At 46.3% G+C, this 10240-nt stretch overlaps 1 protein-coding gene across 3 annotated transcripts in view; it reads left to right on the top strand.

The window, feature by feature from the left end:
- The first annotated feature begins 1144 nt into the window (after positions 1–1144).
- PTAFR (platelet activating factor receptor) overlaps positions 1145–10240 on the top strand; it is a 34399-nt gene continuing 25303 nt past the window's right edge. Inside the window, exons 1-2 of one of the 3 annotated variants that reach the window (XM_045859741.1) lie at positions 1145–1227; positions 8164–8221. The gene's annotated coding sequence lies outside the window, so the exon portion shown is untranslated. Of the gene's footprint in view, positions 1228–8096; positions 8222–10240 lie in introns of those variants that run through there. The other 2 variants (XM_045859742.1, XM_045859740.1) reach the window with 2 other exon arrangements.

The raw sequence follows: 10240 nt of genomic DNA, 5'->3' as shown, positions 1-10240 counted from the left end.
TAGCGGTACTGACCCAGGAACCTCAGGCTCAGAGACGGTGGGGGGCTCGAGCTGAAGACTAGAGGCAGCAGTCAAATCCCGGCCCGGTGGATTCTCAGAGTTGCTATTGGAGAATGTCCGCTTATGCCTTGGCCCGGTTTGCTTTTCTCTGTAGCCTAACACCTGTGCTTCCTGCTCAGCCCAATCAGGTGTGGTGGTGGTGGTGGTGGTGGTGGTGGTGGTGGTGGTGGTGGTGGTGGTGGTGGTGGTGGTGGTGGTGGTGCGAGCAGGTGGTGGAGGTGGGGATAAGGAGTAACTTGCAGCTCAGAACACCCAAAGTTGGAGCTCCGAGTACAGTCCTAGGCTTCAGACAGAAGTATTGCCCTTTGGCTTGGCCAGACAATGGGCTTCCTCAGAGCAAAGATCGGTCTTCTCCCTCCGACTGGGGTTTCAGGGGAGGGGTGGTTGCATTTCCACCTCAGACAGGGGTAGCTTCAGAAGGCAGGTTTTCTGTTTCCCAGCAGATTGGGCATCCCTGAAGGCAGGGCTGTCTCTTCCCTTAATTGGGGGCACCTGTGGGTAGGTTATGTCACTGTGTCATACCCATTGGATGGTGATTGCCTGTGGGCAAGATTGGCTGTGTGTCCCCTCATTTAGGGGTATCTTTTGAAAGCAGTTTTGGGTCTCTTTCCACCAGCTTGGGGCTCACTGTAGATGTCACTGTATCCATTGAAGCGCGGGCTCTGGGGACAGGGCTGGGAACTTTCCCAGATCAGAGCCTGCCTCCCCCTCCGACAAGGGACCCATTTTCTCCCTCCTCTGCCAGCTCAGGCCCAGCTCTTCCTCCTGGAGAGGACACTCTCATTAGAGTGGGCCAGTCCTGGGGTGTTGGCTGAGCTGATACGCAGAGAGAGAGACTCCCTGGCTCGAGGTGAATATTCCTGACGTCCTTGGGTTGGGGCCGCACCCAAGCAGCTGGCTTCTTGGACTTGGGCCATGATCATCCAGCAGAGCCGGCAGGCAGGCCTCCCCTAATTCTTTATCCTGCCACTGCTGAACTGGGATTGGGGCAGAGAGGAAAGTGAGTCACACACACCTAGGCCTGGACCTGCCTTCTGCCTCCCCCTCATTCCCTGCCCAGCTTCCTGAGCTCCCTCAGAAGCCTTCCAGGAAACATGCTCTCAGAGGTGCCCCCAGCCCCTCAGCCTTTTTGTCACGTCCTAGACTACTCTCCCTGCTGTTTCTCAGGTAAGAGGCTGGTGGCTTGTATGAGAGGGCTGGGTTTGGCTGTTTTGTCTAGTGGCTTCTCAGAAATCTTGAAGTTAGTCAGGCTCTAGAGGGGCCTGGAGCTGGGTTAGATCTGACTTCTCTGCCACCAGCAGCCACTCAGGGACACACAGTCCCCCTCATCACTCACAGACACAGCACCTATTCTTCCACTCCTCAGAGACATTTAGCATACACAACCCCAACAGGCACAGCATGCCTTCACATCACACAAAGCACAGCCTCCTTACCCACACACACAGTTCATGGCCCTCCACAAACACGCGGCACACAACAGACTCTTTGGCATCCACGGATACAACCCATGACCCTTCACTACACATAATATACAAACTGTCACAACTGACACAGTCCCCTCATGTGATGCCTATTATATAGCACAAGACGAAACACATCCTCACAGACACACAACCTGGGCAATAGTGCTGATAAACACCGAGAGGCGTGGAAGTCCCTTCATTCACTGCAGACAAACCTACACACACACATACACACACATGCAGCCATCTGTACATATCCCAGCAACTCCCCTCACCCCCGAACAGGTCCCCAGTGTCCTGGGGTGCTACTGCTTAGCTGGGGCAAGGACTGGGTCCAGTTATCTACACCCATCCCCAAGTCTCACCCCTCTCCCACACCCCAGCCCTGCTTGTCCATCGTGGGGCATCCAGGAGCAGAGTCAGAGGTCCTGGCCACATCCTGGAGCATGGCTGGAGGGACTCCGTGCCGCTTCCTATGCCCTGGGACCGAGCACGAGCTGTTAATATGTAAAGCTTGCTGGCATTCATCACATGCCACTGTGGGTCAGATATCATGCTCAATGCTTTTCATGTATTACCTTATTTGATTATGCAGTGCCTTTGTGAAGTAGATACTCAGCCTCATTTTATAGCTGTGTTTCCGTTTCGGCTCAGAGGGGTTAAGACACCTGCCCAATGCGCCTTGGCTAAGAAGCAGCAATGGGATTTAGACATAGATAAGTCTGACACCAGAGTCCACCTCTTTAATTTATTATTATTATTGTTGTTGTTGTTATTACTGTTTACTTTTTAGAGGTAACACATGTGCAAAATTTACAGTTCAATAGATCTAAAGGAATACACAGTGAAAAGATGCCCTCTGATCCTTGTTCTCCAGCCACCCAATTTCACACTCTGGAGGAAACCTGAGTTACCTCTTAGAGACCTTTCTTTCTTTTTTCATATGTTTTTTAATTAATTAATTAATTAATTTTTTAGAGAGAGGAGAGGGAGTGAGAATGAGAGGGAGAGAAACATCGACTGGTTGCCTCTTGCACAGCCCCCAACCAGGGATCTGGCCTGCCACCCAACCCAGGAATGTGCTCTGACCTGGAATTGAACTGGTGACCTTTTGGTTTGCAGGCTGATGCTCAGTCCACTGAGCCACACCAGCCAGGGTGAGACCTCTTTCTTTAACAACTGTCATAGGGGTGTTGTAGCGGTAATGGCTCCAAGAACAGTGCCCAGACTTGGGGGCTCTCCCATACCCTCCCCCTGCCCAGGCACCCAGGCAGCTGCCCCTATTTGCTCCGAGGGCTCCTTCCATCCAACCATCTTCTGTCCTAAGTCCTTGGGGAGGACTGTCCCTGCCTCTGAGCTCCTGGGCCTGGAGGCCTGGATCTTCTCCCTGTTACCTCACCCCGTGGGCTTTGGCCACACCCCTGAGGTTACCTTTTACGTGACTCCTCTCACAAGCTGGGGCTTCTCCCCTGAGCAGTGCTCACTTTGTCATAGAAAGTGTGCTCAGGCTGGAGCTGGAGAGCAGGTAAGACTCAGTCCCGGGCAAAGGAACAGAATTCAGGAGAAGAAGAGGAAAAGGAGAGAGGAGACTGAGGACTAGCTGCCAGACACTGTCCTTTACAGACCTAATCCTCTGTGAGGTGAGGCTGCCACCCCCACCTATCACATGAAGGGCCTGAGGCTCTGGTGGTCCAGTTGTTAAGTGGCAGAGTGGGGATTTAAGCCCCCCAAGTCTGCAAGAGGATGAGTAAGTGAGAGAGAGGGTGGGAAAGTGAGTGAGAGGGCGGGGGGGGGGGGTTGGTCTGAGAGAGAAACAGGTTATAACGGCGAGAACAAAGAGGACTCGAGGCTGTCAGGCATCTGGGCTGGCCACCCAAGAAAGGGGTCTCAGGTTTTATAGGAATCCCTTCCTCTCTAGTGACTCTTCCTTAATTCCTGTTCATTTGCACCGTTTGTGCTTACATTGTCCTAAGTGCTGTAATTTATAAAAGCTTGGTATGATGTGGTATGTTTTTTGACTTCTCACTCTCCAAAGTGTTTTGGCTAATTCCAGACTCATGTTTACACACGTGTGCACACACCAACCCACACATAAAACAAATGCCCGTGTGCCCACTGCCAAGTTAAATAGCATATTAGATGTATGATAGAAGCCTCTTTGTACCTCACTAACTCTGCCCCTTCTCTCTCTCTCCAGAGATAGTTATGTCCTGAATTTATTTTTATATATTCATGCATATGCATTGTGTCCATGACAGTAATAACATCGTAAAGTTTTAAGACTAGTATCATACTCCATTTGTCCTTCTGCAACTTGCATTTTTAGTTTAGCATTGTGTTCATTGTCTATGTTATGTGTAGTTCTGTTCATTTTAACATATTTACAAAATTACACTGTAGACACAAATATATATTAATATTGCAACTGTACCTAGGAATGATGTGCGTATTTTCAACTTTATTTTGAAATTAATTTCCAAAATGATGGTGCCATTTGTAATCTCGTCTTAGCAGTGTCCTGAGAGTTTCCATTGCTCTACATCCTCTGCAGCCCCTGAAATTGGCAGACTTTAATTTTTCCAGTCTAGTGGTTGCTTGTTTTAATATGAATGGCTGATTTCCTGAAACATCGATTATATTTTTATCTTTCTCAGCCTTAAGGCGTTTCCCTTCTGTGAATTGTCTGTTCCTTTTTGGACCCATTTAAAAAAATTGGGCTTGTCTTTAGGTTATTAATTTGTAGGAATTTACATCACATTATGCCTGAAAATTCTTTGATACATATCTTGCAAATATCTTCCCTGACCTGTGACTTGCCTCTTTACTATTTTTGCAGCCTCTTTTGAAATACACGGTTTTAAACTTTACGTGGTCAGACTTATCCAACTTTTCTTTGTTGTTTGTAATTTCTGTGTCTTAAGAAAAATTTTCCTACCCTCAGATCACAAATATATTCACCCTTGTTTTCCTCCGAAACTTTACAGTTTGCTTTGCATGGTTAGGTCTCAATGCCAGTTGGAATACGATTCTGAATACGGTGTGAGGATGGGATCTAGATTTATGAATATTTTCCCCTGATGGATAGCCAGTGCTTTGCACCAATATCCACTCTTCTCCTATTGGTCTGTAATGACAGCTCTGTCGCAGGCACCAAGTTTCCATATGTGTGCCCTTTACTCCTGGGGGCCTCTGTATAGTTGCCTTGGATTGTTTGCTGTCCCTTTGTTAATATCGCCCTGTCTTAACACTGCCACTCTATAATAAGACTTAATATATGATAGGGAAAATCCTGTGGTGTGCCCTGGTTGTTCACGTATCCTGTTGTTTCCAAAGTGTCTTGGCTAGTTTTGGACCTTTGACTTTTCATTTAGAATTTTGGGATTGGCTTACTAAATTTCCTTGAATAACCTATTGGGTTTTTTTTTCCCAAGTACTCTATTTAATGTTTTATTAACATCTGTTGGGATTTAGATTGGACTGGCACTGAACTCAGATTAAATTGGGAGGAACTTACAGTTTTATGATATTGATGGTCTCACGTATGTATTGCATTATCTATTGCAGTTTTTTAAAATTATTTTTCAACAATTTTTACTGAATTTCCAACAATTATTTACTGAATCAAGAGGAAATTGCACATCTTGGCTTCCAAAAAATTATTTACCGAGATAGTTCCCTTGATATTATAAATTGTGTCTTCTTAAAAAATGAAATTTTCTATTTATTGATTATGTTTAGGAACATCATTGATTTTTATATGTTGATTTTATTTATTTATTTAGCTTATAAACAACAGATGTTTATTTCTCACAGTTTTGGAGACTGGAAGGGATTTTATATCTAGAAATCTTGTTGAAGTTTTTGTTAGTTCTAATAATTTGTCCATGAAATTGCTTTAAGTTTTCTACGTAAACAATTTATTGCCTGTGAAAATGACAGTTTTGCTGGTGTTTTCTGATCTTTGTAACCATTTTTGTTTTCATATTCTTCACAACACAGTGAGGTACTTACAATTATTCCCAGTTTGCAGATTAAAAAACTAAGGCTCAGAGGAGTAAACTGCCTTTTCCCAAGTACACACAGGGAGTTGGTGGTGGTCTGAATTTGAATTCAAGTCTCTGATCCTAAAGCCCATGCTCTTTTCCTATGGTGTTCTTCCTCCCACCTTGTCCCCACCTCTCTGCATGAAGGACAGATGGAGAGGGCAGAAAGAGGTTAGCAAAGCCTGGAAAACAGTTGTGCAAGGCTGATCTGGGGTTTAGGATGGTGGGGTTCGAATTCCAGTTCTGCCACCTACCAGCTGTGTTACCTTGGATGATTCATCTCCTCCCCTCTAACTTCATTCATTCATTCATTCATTCATTCATTCAGTAACTTCTATGGAGGAGCACTTGCGGTGTGCAGGCGGTGTTCCAGAGCAGATAATGGAATGCAGTGATAAGCAAACGAACAATCCCTGCTCTCGAAGACCTTAACAATTGAGTTGGGGAGACAGATAATGAACAAAGTAAAGCAGCAAAATGTATGTGAGATGTGATAAATGCTGTAGAGAAAAATAAAACAGTGTAAGGGCCTAGGACTTGTCAGAGAAGGGGTTATTAAGAAAGTCCTCACTGAGAAGGTGACATTTGAGTCAAGACCTGAGGAAAGCTTGAGACAGGAGCGCGCCTGGTATGTCGAAGAAAACAAGAAGCCAATGCGAGTAGAGAGTGCAGGGAGCTTTACGCAGGAGATGAGGTCAGGTTTTGTGGGAATTCTGAGGACTTGGGAGTTTTTGCTAAGTGAGATGGAAGCCACTAGAGAGTTTTGAGCGGAAGAATGATGAGATTTGATGTTTAAGAGGCTCAATTCACTGCTGTGATGAGAACAGACTGAGAGAGTGGTGCAAGGGTGGAAGCAAGGAGAACAGTAAGGACCACACATCCAGGTGACAGATGATAGTGGCTTAGAACCAGGGCCACAGCAGTGGAGGCTGTGAAAGTGTCTGACTCTCTCTCTCTCTCTCTTTCTCTCATCATTTGAAGTTGAAAGTGAAATTACAAATTTAGTTTAAAATTAAAAATAAGGTCCTGACTGGGTGGCTCAGTTGCTTGGAGCATCATCCTATACACCAAAAATGTTGTAGGTATGATACCCACTCAGGGCACATAATATCTAGGTTGCGGGTTCAATCCCTGGTTGGGGCTTATATGGAAGGCAACCAATGTTTCTCTGTCACATCTATATTTCTCTATCTCTCTCTCCCTTCCTCTCTCTCTAAAGCCAATGAAAAAAAAATCTGCCCTGGCTGGTGTGGCTCAGTGGATTGAGTGCCTGTCTATGAACCAAAGGGTCACCAGCTCAATTCCCAGTTGGGTACATGCCTGGGTTGCAGGTCAGGTCCCCAGTAGGAGGCACACAAGAGGCAACCACACAGTGATGTTTCTCTCCCTCTCTCCCTCCTTTCTCTCTCTCTAAAAAGAAATAAATAAAACCTTAAAACAGAACATATCCTTTTTAAAATGTTATTGGAAGGCTTTTTTTCCCCACTCTCGAATTTCATGAAACCATTTGATTTAACCGTTTATGCGCATCTTTGATGTCAGCATCTTTGTTGTTATGGCTCTTTTTTTTTATCATTTAGCAGAGTTTTCCAGGTTATATCATTCTGGTTTCCTTGCCCGTTGTGTGAGATACAGCACCTAACATCATAGACGCTGTTACATAATAAAAGGCTGTCCCAGGAAAATGGTGTCCCAAGACAGAATTATCCATTGTAGAACATTAGGACAGTCTCCTTTTTCATCATCATTCTGAGCTCTGAAATCTAAACAAGAGCTAAATTACTTTAAAACCAAACAACAAAAAACTCTTTTCTTATTATAAAAAATTGAAAACACATGTAAGAGTGCACTTAATGGTATAATGGATCCCCATACGCCATCAGTCAGTTTCAACAATTATCAGCCCACTTTCTAGAATTGAGGCCTGCCCCATATTATTTGGAAGCAAATATATTATTTTTGTCTGCAAATATTTTATATGTATTTCAAAAAGACAAAAATCCTTTTTTTAACATAACTGTGAAACCATTAAATTAACCATTAACATCAATTTCTTAATATAACAATATCCAATGTGTTCAAACTTCTAATTAGCTCATAAATTTCTCCTTCTCCCGTCCCTCCCTCTCTGCCTCCCTCCTCTGTCCATTCCTTTCTTCCTTCCTGTTTGAATCAGGATCCAAAGAGGCTCACCGGTAACAGTATGTTGCTATGTCCCCTGCTTCTCATTTGATCTGTAGGTTCTCCCGTCATCTTTTTTATCCCTTATCACTTACTTGTTTGTTCTGCGCATTCACTGTGTACCGAGTTTGCTGAGTATACCCTCTGATCTGTTTGTTCCTCTTTTATATTTCTGTAAACTGGTGGCTGAACTTGCTGATTTTGTTTTTCTTTCCTTGGCAGGACTATTTCATAGACAGTGTTGCGAACTGGGCATGCACAAACACAACTTTATCAGAAAACTTTTCAAACATACACAAAAAGAGAGGGAAGAGTATAATACATCCCTATATGCCTGTATTAGTTTCCTATAGCTACTGTAACAAATTACTGCAAATTTGGTGGCAACACAATGCATGTTTATTCTCTTACAGCTCTGGAGGCCAGAAACCCAAAATCAGAGTGTGCCATCTCTTTCCGGGACCCTGACTGGTACGTATGTCTTTTCTTGATATATTTTATTTGATTCGATTTTGACAAAGTCGATTTGGTTGATCCGGATTTCAAACAAGATCCACAGGTTGGATTTCATTTTTATGTCTCTTCAGTGTCTTTCAATCTAGAATAGTCTCCTCCCCATTTTGCTCCCTGGTGGTTGGCCTGTCGAAGGAACTGGATCAGCTGCCCTGTAGCATGTCCTTTTCCCACATTCTGGGTTTGGCCGCCTCCTTGCAAGGTTCTTTAATTCATTTCTCTGTCCCCCCGTCCTCCGTTTGCTACAACTGAAGGTTAGATCTAAAGGCTTGATTAGCTACAGAGTTGAAGATATCTGAAAGTAGAACTGATGGAGTTTGCTAACAGAATGGATGTGGGTACGAGAGAAAGGAGGAGTCAGCGTTGGTTTGCTCCTTTGTTAATAATGACAATAACTTCTGCCTGCCTACCTGGCTTATTGCTGATCTATAAGAGGTAGTGCTGCGCCTCTGCTGCACAGACACGTGTGAGAGACTATAGACAAACAGGCCGAGCTCAACAGGCCTGGTCTTTGAGATGTCTTTGAGATGGCGGCCACCTGGGGGCTGGCTGATCCTGGAGGTCCCTCCTTGGTTTGATGTCCCTCCTGGAGCGTGGCGGCTGGAGGATGGCTGAGAAGGTGAAGCCCGTTTTGGGAAAGAAGTTCTGGGTTAGGGGGCAGAGTGAGGGCCTTGGATTTCAGGTGGACACTTTGCACGAAGGTCGAACTCCATGACCAGATCAGGTCCTCTTGTGTCTCGGGGCACTCAAGGTCCAGAAGGCCTCTAAGGGAGAGGAGGAGATGGCCAAACAGGCCTTTTCAAAGTCCTAACTGAAGGCCTAGGGAGATTTGAGGAGAGGGTGGGTGGTGGGGGTTGCGGAGCGGTTGTGGGTGAATGAACTGAGGAAGGAAGTGACTCTGGGCAGGTGTGAGGGTGTGATAGATGTGGGCCCCTGCGTGTGCATACGGGTGGAGGGAGGTAATAATGAGTGTCTCTGCATGATACTATGTACTGAGAGTATGTGCGCATGCAAGGATTTTATGCACAAGTGGTTTGAGTGTGTCTGCCTGTGGGGGACAGGGGCAGAGCTGGGGGAGAGGGAACAGATTTCTGGCTCTAGGTCTTAGGGCTGAGGCACACGTGGGGGTGTTTTGTCCTTTGAGATTGGTTTTTAGTTTTGATAAGGGAACGCAGTGGGTGTCCGGTTGGCAGAGGAGGCTCGCCCAGACACCCAGGGTGGACGGAGGCTGTGCCAATCGCGGGGAGTCGCAGCCTGCATTCCTGGTTCTGCTTTGCACCTGCCTCGCCATGGGCCTCTGGCCTTGCCGAGACCTGCTTCCCTCTCTGTGTAGGGGGCTGCTGGAGCGACTGAGGAGCTAGCTTCCTTAGACGGTGCCCCCTACAGCGCCCAGTGCCCGAGGATGTGCAATCAATGCTGATTGAAAAATGAGTGCATAAATGGATTAAAAACCGAGGCAGGAAGCTCCGGCCCATCCTTTACTCATGTGCACACAAAGCCTCCGCCCAGCTGACTTTCTACTCACACACACGCACACGCACACTCCCAAACTCACCTCGCTGGCCCACGTCTGTTCACCCTCACTCCGCTCCCACTCGCTCCCACTCACTCCTGCTCAGGTTACTGTGACGCCCCCTCCCTCCTCCCCCAGGTCTGTAGGCTCTGTCAACAGGAGTTCTTCGGGCCCCTGCGTCTAGGTCACCAGGGATGCCCAGCCCAGTCGGTCCGCCTCTGACACAGTGGCTCTTCTGAGCGCCTCCCTTCTCGTCCTTTCTGTGTTCGAGCTGCCTCACCCTTTCCTCCTCCTCTCCCCTTCTTGCATGCGTTTTCTCTCTCACTCACACACAGACACACAGAGACACGCGTAGGCACACACAGGCACGCGCTGTCTGTCTTATCTTTTCCTCTTTGAACTCCCTTGGTTTTTGTCCTCGTGTCTCCTCGCCCCTCTCGTGTGCTCTTTGTGAGTTTACATTT

This window comes from Phyllostomus hastatus, unplaced genomic scaffold (genome assembly GCF_019186645.2).
Source record: "Phyllostomus hastatus isolate PE091 unplaced genomic scaffold, TTU_PhHast_1.1 phas_scaffold_182, whole genome shotgun sequence".
In the NCBI taxonomy this organism is placed as follows: domain Eukaryota; kingdom Metazoa; phylum Chordata; class Mammalia; order Chiroptera; family Phyllostomidae; genus Phyllostomus; species Phyllostomus hastatus.
The sequence above is the reverse complement of the archived record's forward strand: the minus strand, read 5'-3'. Positions and strand labels throughout refer to the sequence as shown.